Genomic DNA, 10974 nt, shown 5'->3' with positions numbered 1-10974 from the left:
AAAGGATCGCAATAAATCAGCTAAATGGATTACAGAACTAAGAAATTACTATACATGATGATGAGCATTGAACAGTATTAGTGGAAAACAGAAATGAAATGTGTTATTGTTTAAGTACGTAATAAATTCAATATTTTCTGAAGTAATTATTTCCAGTGCGTGTATCATATTTATTTCATATTAAGATATATTATTTCATATTATCATATTTATTTCATATTAAGATATATTATTTCATATTATCATATTTATTTCATATTAAGATATATTATTTCATATTATCATATTTATTTCATATTATCATATTTATTTCATATTATCATATTTATTTCATATTTAGATATATTATTTCATATTATCATATTTAAGAGAACGAATTTTTGGAAATAGTAAATATGAGCAAAGCAAAAAAGAAAGAGAATATAGGAATAATAGATTTAATTACTTTTATTATTAAAATTAAGTAGAAGTATTTTAAATTATTATATCCTTTCCAGTATTGCATTAAACTGCAATGCATAAATTGTTTTTGTGAAACTTAATTACAAACTAATATGAAAACAAACAAAATACGCTTATTTTATAGATATTACTTATTTTTCAACACACATTTTATTCTATTGTAAAGAAATTTTGCTTAGAAGAAATAATGATTCACATAAAGGATTCTTCAAATTAATTTGTAGAAAAGGTACCACCATATACTATTTTGCATAATGTCTTTCTAACTGTTAAATGTTACATATTTGACCTCACAATCAATTAAGATGTGCTCTTCAGATTAACACTATGTCCGCTGCAGAGATTAAGACTCATTTCATCATTATACTTTACAGTTATACACAAACAAGCAAGGGATATATATTATATCATTTTTTTTGCTGTTGCTCTTTTGTAAATTGAAATTGGAAGTAAATATTTTCAAATAAAAAAAGATTATTAAAAATGAGCAAAGAATTTAATATAAAAAAATAAAGCACAAGCTTAATTAAGAGAGGATTTAGATTCTATATAAATATTTCAGATATTCTTTGTTTCTTTATGAATGTAATACTGAAAAGTAATTAAAATGATCGAAATGTGATTTTGTTATTCGAGGACCATTACAATAGATTTATATATAGTCCAAATGATCTCACAATTAAGCTCTTGAACTATATTTTTTATATTAATTCTTTGCTGATCGTTTGTATTCTTTTTATATGTAGGTATTCGCTTTCTATTTGTTTATTCAAACGAACAAACAAAACGATATAATGGGTATTTCTTGTCTGCCTTTATATAATTGTGAAGAGGAATGATGAGATGCGTCTTAATCTCTCCGTATTAATCTAAAGAGCCATCTGATATAAGTAATTATGATTTTAAGAATGTAATATTTAATAGGTAGATTAATACGAAATCAATACTATGCAAAATCGTAAATTGCGATATATTTTTCTACAAACACAAAATTTTGAAACTTTGAAGCATCCTTTATTTGAATCGTTATTTCTTTATCAATAATTTTTTATGCTTTTCATATATAATATACACGGTGAGCAAGAAATAAATTATCACTCCAGAGGACTCTAAAATGAATTCTATTGATCCGAATGAGATAAAATTTGAACTACACATTATTGAAATTATGCACTTTATATTTATTAAATAAAAAATAGTGCAAAAATTCACCGTCAGGTGGCTTTGTAATGCACATAAAACCATTTAATGCTGTTTATAATTGTTAAATAAAGCAAAATTAAAATTGCTCATGAAGTCCTCCTTCATTTCCAATAATTTGCTCTAATCGGAAAACCATATTTTCTATAGATGACCGGAGTGAGTCTACCGGAATATAAAGAATATGGCGCCAAATGTTATCTTTCAGATCTGGTAGAGATAATGGGCTTTGACAGTAGATAATGATCTTCAAATAAACCCACAACCAAAAGTGGCAAGGACTGATGACCGGCGAGCGAGGGGGCCATTCTATTGGGAAATGACAGCTGATAACTCGTAATTCTGTGAAATGTTGTATTAACAATCGCTTTACACGACGATCAATATGAGGTGGTGCACCATCCTGCATGAAAATGATGTCTTGAAGGCATCCATGCTGTAAAAGAGTTGGGATTACAAAATCCCTCAGCATATCATGGTACTGTTGTTCTGTTACGAAACAGTTTTAGATTCCATTGTCAATTGAGGCAAACGTGGGCATCATCACTTCACAGAATATTCCATGGCCAAGTTGTATCAACCATCATTCGATCAAGGAACTGAAGTGAAAAAGTTTTACGGACCTCTAAGTCCTTGTCCTGCAACAGGTACGAACACTTGATTTTGTATGGATAAAAAATGCAAAATCTGCCGTAAGATTTTTTGTACAGTTGAATACGGCATATCCATAATACGAGAAACAACTGGCAAACTCACAGCATTATGCGGCGACTGACTGCTGGCTCTAACCAGCACGGCCGCAACATTTTCGGCGCTGGAAGAGGGATTTTTTTTTCGTCCTCTACATGGAAGAATGCCAAGTTGTCCAGGGTTTATTTTTCAATTCAAATTTCTGCATCATCTTGCGTAGGTACATGGAGACATTGTATTTCTTCACATCTTCTTCATATGACGAAATTCCTTTAGAGCTGCAACGGATTTCGTTGGAACAATTTCACCAGTAGCGCTTTTTCTTGCAACGTAGGCAAGAAGCAGACGAGCAGAGAAGAAACTAATGTTCGTGTAGAATCCGCCTTCTTTTTATTCAAAGTAAAACGGAAATAGACATGCGTTGTAACGTAAATTATTTTTCACATTTTCAATACATGCAAAATAAATGTCATTTGTGTTACAGAGTCATCTATTGGTGAATTTTTGTACTATTTTTTAAATTAATTAATGTAAAGCGCATCACCTGAATAATCTGAGTTCAAGTTTTATCTCATTTGGACTAATAGAACGCATTTTAGAGTCCTCTGAAGTGGGTAACTTATTTCTTGCTAACCCTGTATATTATGGAATTTCGTTCTTTCTTTTTTTTAAATTTCTTTTTTCAGTTATAACGGAAAATTTCCTCATAAAAATAAACTTATTATGGAATAAAACTTTATTTTTCAATAAAAAATAAATCAGTTGTTGAGAATCTTTAAAAGTGTTTTATTTTAATTATTTATTTACTTTCATTTTTAAGAAATTCGATCGAAGAATTTTAAAACGAATAAACTAATTCTCATGAAATCATTTTCACTGTTATTTTTCGCAGGAAATTGCTTTATATCAAGTTTTAAATCTAAAAAAAAAATGAAGAAAAAAAATTCCAACTAATAAAGTGCCAAAAATATGCGTGTTTCAAAATGAATCCATAATTCTACTAACCAGTAATACAAAAAGTATCATCTATGAATATATGAATTAAAGTGTCAAAGCAAAAGCGTGAAGAATAAAATTTATGTATCAATTTAATGGAACCTAATAGTAGTGAATAATTTATTAGCAAATGAAACTCATGAAACCTGATAATAAATTCAGGAATTTTTGCGGTAAGATATTAAAATAAAAAAACTGGAATTTTTCTTAGATATTTATCGGCTAACCTTTGGTTTCTCCACTATAATTGCAACAGGAAAGAAAAACTAATTTTAATCACGTCATCATATATTAAAATCCCATTTTTTTTTTTATGCTTCATACTATATACACTTTTTCAACTTTTATCTTTTATGCAATAAATACCTTTCATTTGGGAAGATTTCACTCCTAATTTGTATTCTGCAATTTTGCATATATATATCTTAGTTGAATTGCAATGAAATGGGATTTCGAGACAAATTTTTAAAGAAGGAACTGTGATAAAAATAAAGAAAATTTTGTGAGAAACATATGCAAAAAAAGAATAATCTATGTTATTTTCATAAAAGCATAATTCTTTCATCTGAAAAATAAATAAGATCATACGCTATTCATTATTTATAAACATTTTTGCGAAACAATGAGATTATGAAGTAAGAAGTTCGAATACTTAAAAAAAAGAGTTTTGACAAATGATTCTATATGTTCCTAAAGTTTAAAGATAATACATATCTTGAAAATTATTCTTTTTTTAAAAAGTTAATATAAATCGTCCTAATCCTTTTGTTATTTCTTATGAGACAAATAATATTTCTAGGCTACTGTTTTCTAATATAATTACCTAAAACACAAACAAAAAATATTTATATGGTACGGGAAAGTATAAAGATGGTAAGTGGAATGCAGTATTTATCAGTATAATTATCATTTTAAAATATTTCTTAAAATTCGATTTCCTTTTTTTTTTTTTTTTTTTTTCCTATTCCTTCTTTTACCTATGAAAGAAAAGAACTCTTTAATAAAAAAAGAAAGGAAGTAATGAACATTTCCTATACTATGTAAAGATAAATTTTCTGAATGAAACCCTAATAAAAAACTAAACAAGGAAATTGATGCTCACCTTACTTTTTAATATAGTATTTGTCACGAAGTGTCTTTTTATTTGCTTGATTTGAAATAACTATAAACAAGCTACTGTCTCCCACTCTAAAGCATACGGAAAAGATTGACTTATCTTGGCACTACAGCAACATTGTATAAATAATGGTTTAGTCCTAAGGGCCATCATCAGCTGTGGGTAAGGTACGTCTCGTCATCGGCGAGGGGTAGCCAACACCGCACCGCTATGATACTCATCAACATGTTAAAGTGGCAAAACAAAGCACCACACTGATAGCGCATTCCCATATCTGTGGTTCCTCTTGCTAGGGCTTGATATGGAATAAATTAGGAATTCTTATTGAATTTTTTTTTATATCTCTTTCTAACTATAAATTACAAAATTACTTTAACATATTGCAAACTATATAAAGCGCAGTATAATGACGCAATATAACATTATTTCTATATATTATTTCTAAAAATAAATAAACCATGTTATTTTTTCTCATTCTATCTTATATCTTCGATGTTACCCATTTTTGTCATTTAAACAATGACAAAGCGATATGGACCTAGTAATTTTTATTGCTCTTCTTGTTTGCTTTCAATTTTTGTATTAGTTTTGGATAATTTCAAATTGAATATATAATAAAGAATCCAACAAATCTTTAAATAACTGGAAAATCCATGATATCAGTCCAAATATATTTCTTATTTATAGATTACTAAAAAGCATAATGTACAAAACTAGAATTAATACACCGATATTGAAGCTTGGAGAAGAAAATGTATGCATAGAAATAACAAAATTTAGGAACCTTAGTTTGTAAAAATTTGGCAATATTACAAAGAGTTTCCATTGAAAAATATTATCATGATGTGCAATATTCTCTGGTTAACACTATATTACCAAAAGTTTGAATCTAAGATTACCAATTTCATCTTTTCTTTTGTCCTATTTTTCTTTTAAAAACTTGTTATTTAAAATCTTATACGCGTTAAAAGTTTTTCCTTGATAAAAATTTTCTTGAAATGTATTGTTATTTATCGTTATTTTATGGGGAATTTGTTTTTGAAACTAACTGGATTTTTCCAGTAAAGAATTCAAAAGATAGGCAAAAAGTAAAATTGGAGTTGTTTTTCAGCTTTATGTATATTTAAAAAGAAATATCTAGGAATGAACGCTAAATGCAGGATGTTAATATTACATAAATTTGTTGTGACAAAGATTTGTTTCTTATAAAGTAATTATCCCTTTCAAAAAGTAATTCTATACTTTTCTTAAAAATTATTTGAATATACAATTTAAAAAATAATAATTTTTTATCGAGATAGAGAAAATAAAGCGTGAAATTTTATGTACCAAAAATCCTTCTTGGTTTAAAAGTAAATACAGAGTGTCCCAAAAAAATGTATACACATTTTAGCAAATGATAACTAAGTTATTTCTTCTTTCTTTACGGACTGAACCCTTTGAACCGAGTGATGGCAGACAGACTTGAATTTGAAGAAAGGAAATTTATTCTAAAATACTACTGGAAGTATGAAAATGCAGTAGAAGTGCAAAGACAATTTAAGAGGGAGTTTAACAAAGAACCACCTACACGAGTTACCATCACTCGAATTAGAGATAAGTTTGAAGCTGATGGAACTGTTCAGGACGTCCATAAACCTGCAACAGTTGTTCAATTGAGGGCACCATTGAACATGAATGTACGAATATCCCAAGGGAATTGTTCCATCATGTGTGCTATTCCATCGCTTCGCGTTGTCAGCAGTGTCTGGAGCAGAACGGACATCAGTTTGAGAACATGCGATAACAAGACAATAGAATGATATTTGTAGATTCTTTTACATGTTGAAAATTATTCGAATTATAATAAACCCCAAATTTACAATTATTTAAAGTGTGTATACATTTTTTGGGACACCCTGTATAGATCTTATTAATAATAAATAGAGCATTATTAGCATGAAACAAAAAAAAACATGTATAAGATTCCAATATAGAAATGCGATTCTAAAAGTTAATATACATATATTTAAAAGGATTAACATTCTTAATATTTATCTGTTATAACGTATCACCGGTTCTATAAGATGTTATATTTCTTCTATTCTTTTGATAGTAATTGTTTTTGTTAAAATTTAGCTGATTTCAAAAGAAAAATTTATGTGCAAAACGTTTTGTAAATAAAATCTTTAAAACGTCTTTGGCAATGGCTATGAATTTTATATTATCTTCCTACTTCTTTTCAACATTTTTTTTTACAGACAAATGAAGAACCCATCATGAGAGAAAAAGAAATGAAGCAAATAATAAGTATTGGATTTGCCATTGGCAACAATATAATTACATCTGATACAGTACAAGTACTAGCTTCTAATGCTTATAATCCTTTGATATATTCATCAGCTTTCTCTGCAGCGTGTTACCACCGGCATAGAATTAGTGGAATACGTGAATCAGAAATAGTTCTATTATTCTATACTCCAATACGTAGATGGAACGATCTATTGATTTAAGATCTTAGAGCAGTTCTGCATAGAATGCCTCGAAGTGATTATTGCTCCTTTGAATAAGACCATGAGCTCAAATCTGAGTAGAGTAATTACCGACTCATCGAGCAAAAAACTATAATAAACTATGAATTCGTACTGAATTGTTCCAAAGATTCTTATATCAATAGATCATTCTATCCGAAATTTAATCAGGATTGACACTGATTCCATGGAAATGATAAATATATTAAAGGTCTATAAGAATTGCAAACTGTGTAGTATCAGGTATAATTATATTATTATTATTATGTAATTTCCATTGCATTTTTTGTATTTAAAACATTGCTAATGTCCTCTTTCACATAGTATAACTTTTGCTTTTAGCTTTTTGGAAAACGCTATTTTTCGATATTTCTTCAGTTGTATGCACCTGAGAGCGGTTGTAATGAAAGGACAGTATATTGTCATATGACTAACTTAATCGCATCCGTCATCCAGCATTCAACAACAGATTTATTAATGATATAATGTGAGGCGATAGGCCATTCTCCATTTATTATTTTTCTGCTATATAATTACAGATTTCTCTTTTAGAAAGAATTAAACATTTACTTGAATATTTCAATAGAAGATGTATTATTTTTCTTGATCAGGATATTTTCAAACTTTCTGCGTGAGTTCACAAGTAAATGTTTGGAACATAGTATATTTTTAGCAGAAGTCAACAGAAGAATAAATGTTCTAACATTTAAAAATGGCACTGTAATTATTTTGACAGAGTTAAGTTATTTTAACGGGCATTTTATATTCCCAAAAATATCCCTATAATTTATATTTGATTGACATTGTACTGTTAAAAACTGTCCAATTTTGAGCTGAAACAGCAATTTTTTTTCCCTTGAGAAATAATTTGTTATTTTTCAAAGTTAAACTTTTCAAAAATAATACGAAATTAATTATTAATTAAGTATATTTAAGGAATGGTGTTGAAACTGTTTACACAGCTGAGTTTAAGCATTTTTTAAAATCCTTCATTATTGCATTTTTCAACTCGATGATATTCATATAATTGTGTCATTTCAGATATGGGTATACTTCTAATATAAATTCATATCTAAACTTTTTTATAATAGAATTATCATCTGAAGAAACTGAGAATAATAGAATTATCATTGAATTGAGTATTAAATCAGTTCAATGATAAAAAAAATATAGATGTATAGATAAAAAATGTATAAAATGCTGTGAATACTAAAAACTAGCTTATTAATAAAAGCATTAATTTAAACCAACTTATAAAGACCTACTGAAGGTTCCGAAATGAAATGAAAAATACAAGGCAAGACTGTTTCCTTGCTTCTGCTTATATACAACGGGTGTTCAAATGAAAAGTACGAAGCGACACTGTGGGTATAAATGAAGAATTTATTCAAAGTATACACTATAGACCTGAGCACAACGATCACATTGATTAACGAGCTGAAGGATTCCTTGTACCCGGAATTCCTGTGGCCGTGACGAGGCCCAAATCTTCACAGCGTCCTTCAGTCCGCCGTCTGAGTTGAAGCGCTTCCCTTTCAGATGTTTTTTCAGGGGACCAAATACATGTAAATCTCAGGGTGACATGTTCGGGCTGTAGGGCGGATGGTCGAGCTGCTTTCACTTGAACTTGGCCAGTTCCACATGTTTGACCCTGAAGACGTGTGGACGCACGTTATCATGGCGTAGAATCTCACCCTCCATGAGTAGCCTTGGTATTTTGTTCTTGATATACCTGCGTAGTCTCGGAGTGTCTCAGAGTACACATCGGAGTTTATGGTTCTTCTGTGCTCGAGGAATTCAACAGATAGCGGACCTTGGACGACGAACGCAAGGATCCTGTGAAGGACTGGGTCTCGTCACGGCCACAGGAATTCTGGGAACCGGGAATTCTTCGGCTCGTTAATCAATGGGAACGCTGTGCTCAGGCCTATGGTGTATGAATAAAGTCTTGATTTATACCTACATATCGCTTTGTACCTTTTCATTTGAACACTCCTTGTAATAGCGATGAACCCAACGACTTAAAAAAATGCAATTGTAAGAATAAGATCGTGTGTCTCTGTCAACATGTATGTAGTAATATCTAATACTAGTTTGCAGCGAGAAGTAAAAAGAGACGATTAAATTAGCAGTCAATGAAATGAGTATAAAATTTCAGCAAGATACAGAAGTTATTTCAATTCATTTTAGATTAGCGCAATATTTGAAAACCGATTTGACGTGCTTGAAGCAGAACGGAATTTTGGGGGACTTGACCTTCCAATTTTGACCAGTGATTAGGCAAAAAAAATCATAAACTTACTCTTAAAATTTTTATTTGAAAATATCCCTTTGACACTTTTCAGTACGTGAATTTTAAAGTAAACTAAATTTTCACTATAATATGAGGATATTGGAAACTTTTCTGAAGATATGGAAATATATTTTCTCCGAAATTTTCAATTACCTATGGGAAGAAATTATATCACGTCTGATTAGAGTTACTATTTATTCTTGTTTGTACATATCACAAAACATTTTAATAAAGAATATGTTAAGTTAAAATGTTTAAGCAATCAAATTAATTACATTTTATCATTAACATCATTTTGAAACAATTTTGTACTGAAATTTTTATTATTATTATTATTATTAAATAAATTTAAATCTTCCAATTTCAACCTTAAGAAAGTACCTATATTCCTCAATCAATAATTAGTTAACAAAATCATTCAGCAAATCAAATTATTAAAATAAGCCAAATGAATTTCTTATTTCAATACCATAAATATTTTAATATCCCATTTCTAGAGAACTAATTGAATTGAGCTCAGTTTTAAACAACAATCTTTTATTTTTACGCCGAACAGGAGTTTACATTTTAATTATTTTCTATTTTTATTTTCTTGAGCACCAATGTTTCTCAAACTCAATATCAAATGTTGCCATAAGTAAGAAATCAAAATCTAGCTAATTAATGATTTCATTTTTGCATTGATGCATTACGAAACTGGATCTTGATACACATATAATAACTAATGTTAAGAAAAATAGTTTTGAAAATATCTTTTTAAGGAATTAATGTTGAAATGTTGTTTGTTAAGTTTAGGATACTATTGAGTTTTGTAGTAGTTGATCATAGCGCTAATAAAAGTTCCTCAATAATGGAACTAGGACGAAAAGAATGTTAAAGAATTGTTCTGTGTAATACTTTTCCCCACCAAAGAATTTCTTCGTGATAAAACTGCAAACTAAAAAGAAAATCGAATATTAGCAATTTTTTTATTTCTGAAGACTTAGATATCTCTAAATATAAGCTTGATATCTAAACATTTATAAGTAAATATTCAAATTCAATTATTTTACACATTTTACAAATTAATTAACTGAATTATGTTAGAAACATTAAATTAAATGCAATGTATTTTTGAATACATAACAAGTAAATTTAAAAATAAAAAGATACAAGATAAATAAACCTGTGTTCACTTTTAAAAAACTTTAAATTAAGCAGCATTAACCTTCTTAGTTCGATTTTATGTTTCACTGAATATTGGATAAAGAGATTTCCGAAAGATGCATTCAATTTTCTTTTTTTTTCAGTGTTGTTACTTTTTTATTCACAAAATAAATTTAATTGGATTATGTTTTTAAGGTGTTACATACTTAGTCATGAGCATTTAAAGCCTTTTAAGCTTAAAATCGATAGATAAACTGGCCTGAAATAGAAACTGCACTAAAACTATCTTAGTATTGTATTACTAAATATAACTTAAATGCGAACGATAATTTTAGAAATGTAACGCTATTGATTGTGTTTCTGAATAGGTAAGGAAAAATAAAAGTTACACAAATTAAGATTTTTTTATTGAAAACCGCTTATAGTATTTTTTTTCTTCACAGGATTGATAAACGTGTTGGATGATTTAAAGAAGTATAATGGAAAACGTTCAGAGAACAAAAAATTAGTTCTAAGCATCATAACAAAAATGTGCGTTATCCATAAACTTCTTATAACAT

Source organism: Argiope bruennichi, chromosome 5, assembly GCF_947563725.1.
Source record: "Argiope bruennichi chromosome 5, qqArgBrue1.1, whole genome shotgun sequence".
NCBI classification, from domain to species: domain Eukaryota; kingdom Metazoa; phylum Arthropoda; class Arachnida; order Araneae; family Araneidae; genus Argiope; species Argiope bruennichi.
This window is presented reverse-complemented; position numbering follows the sequence as displayed.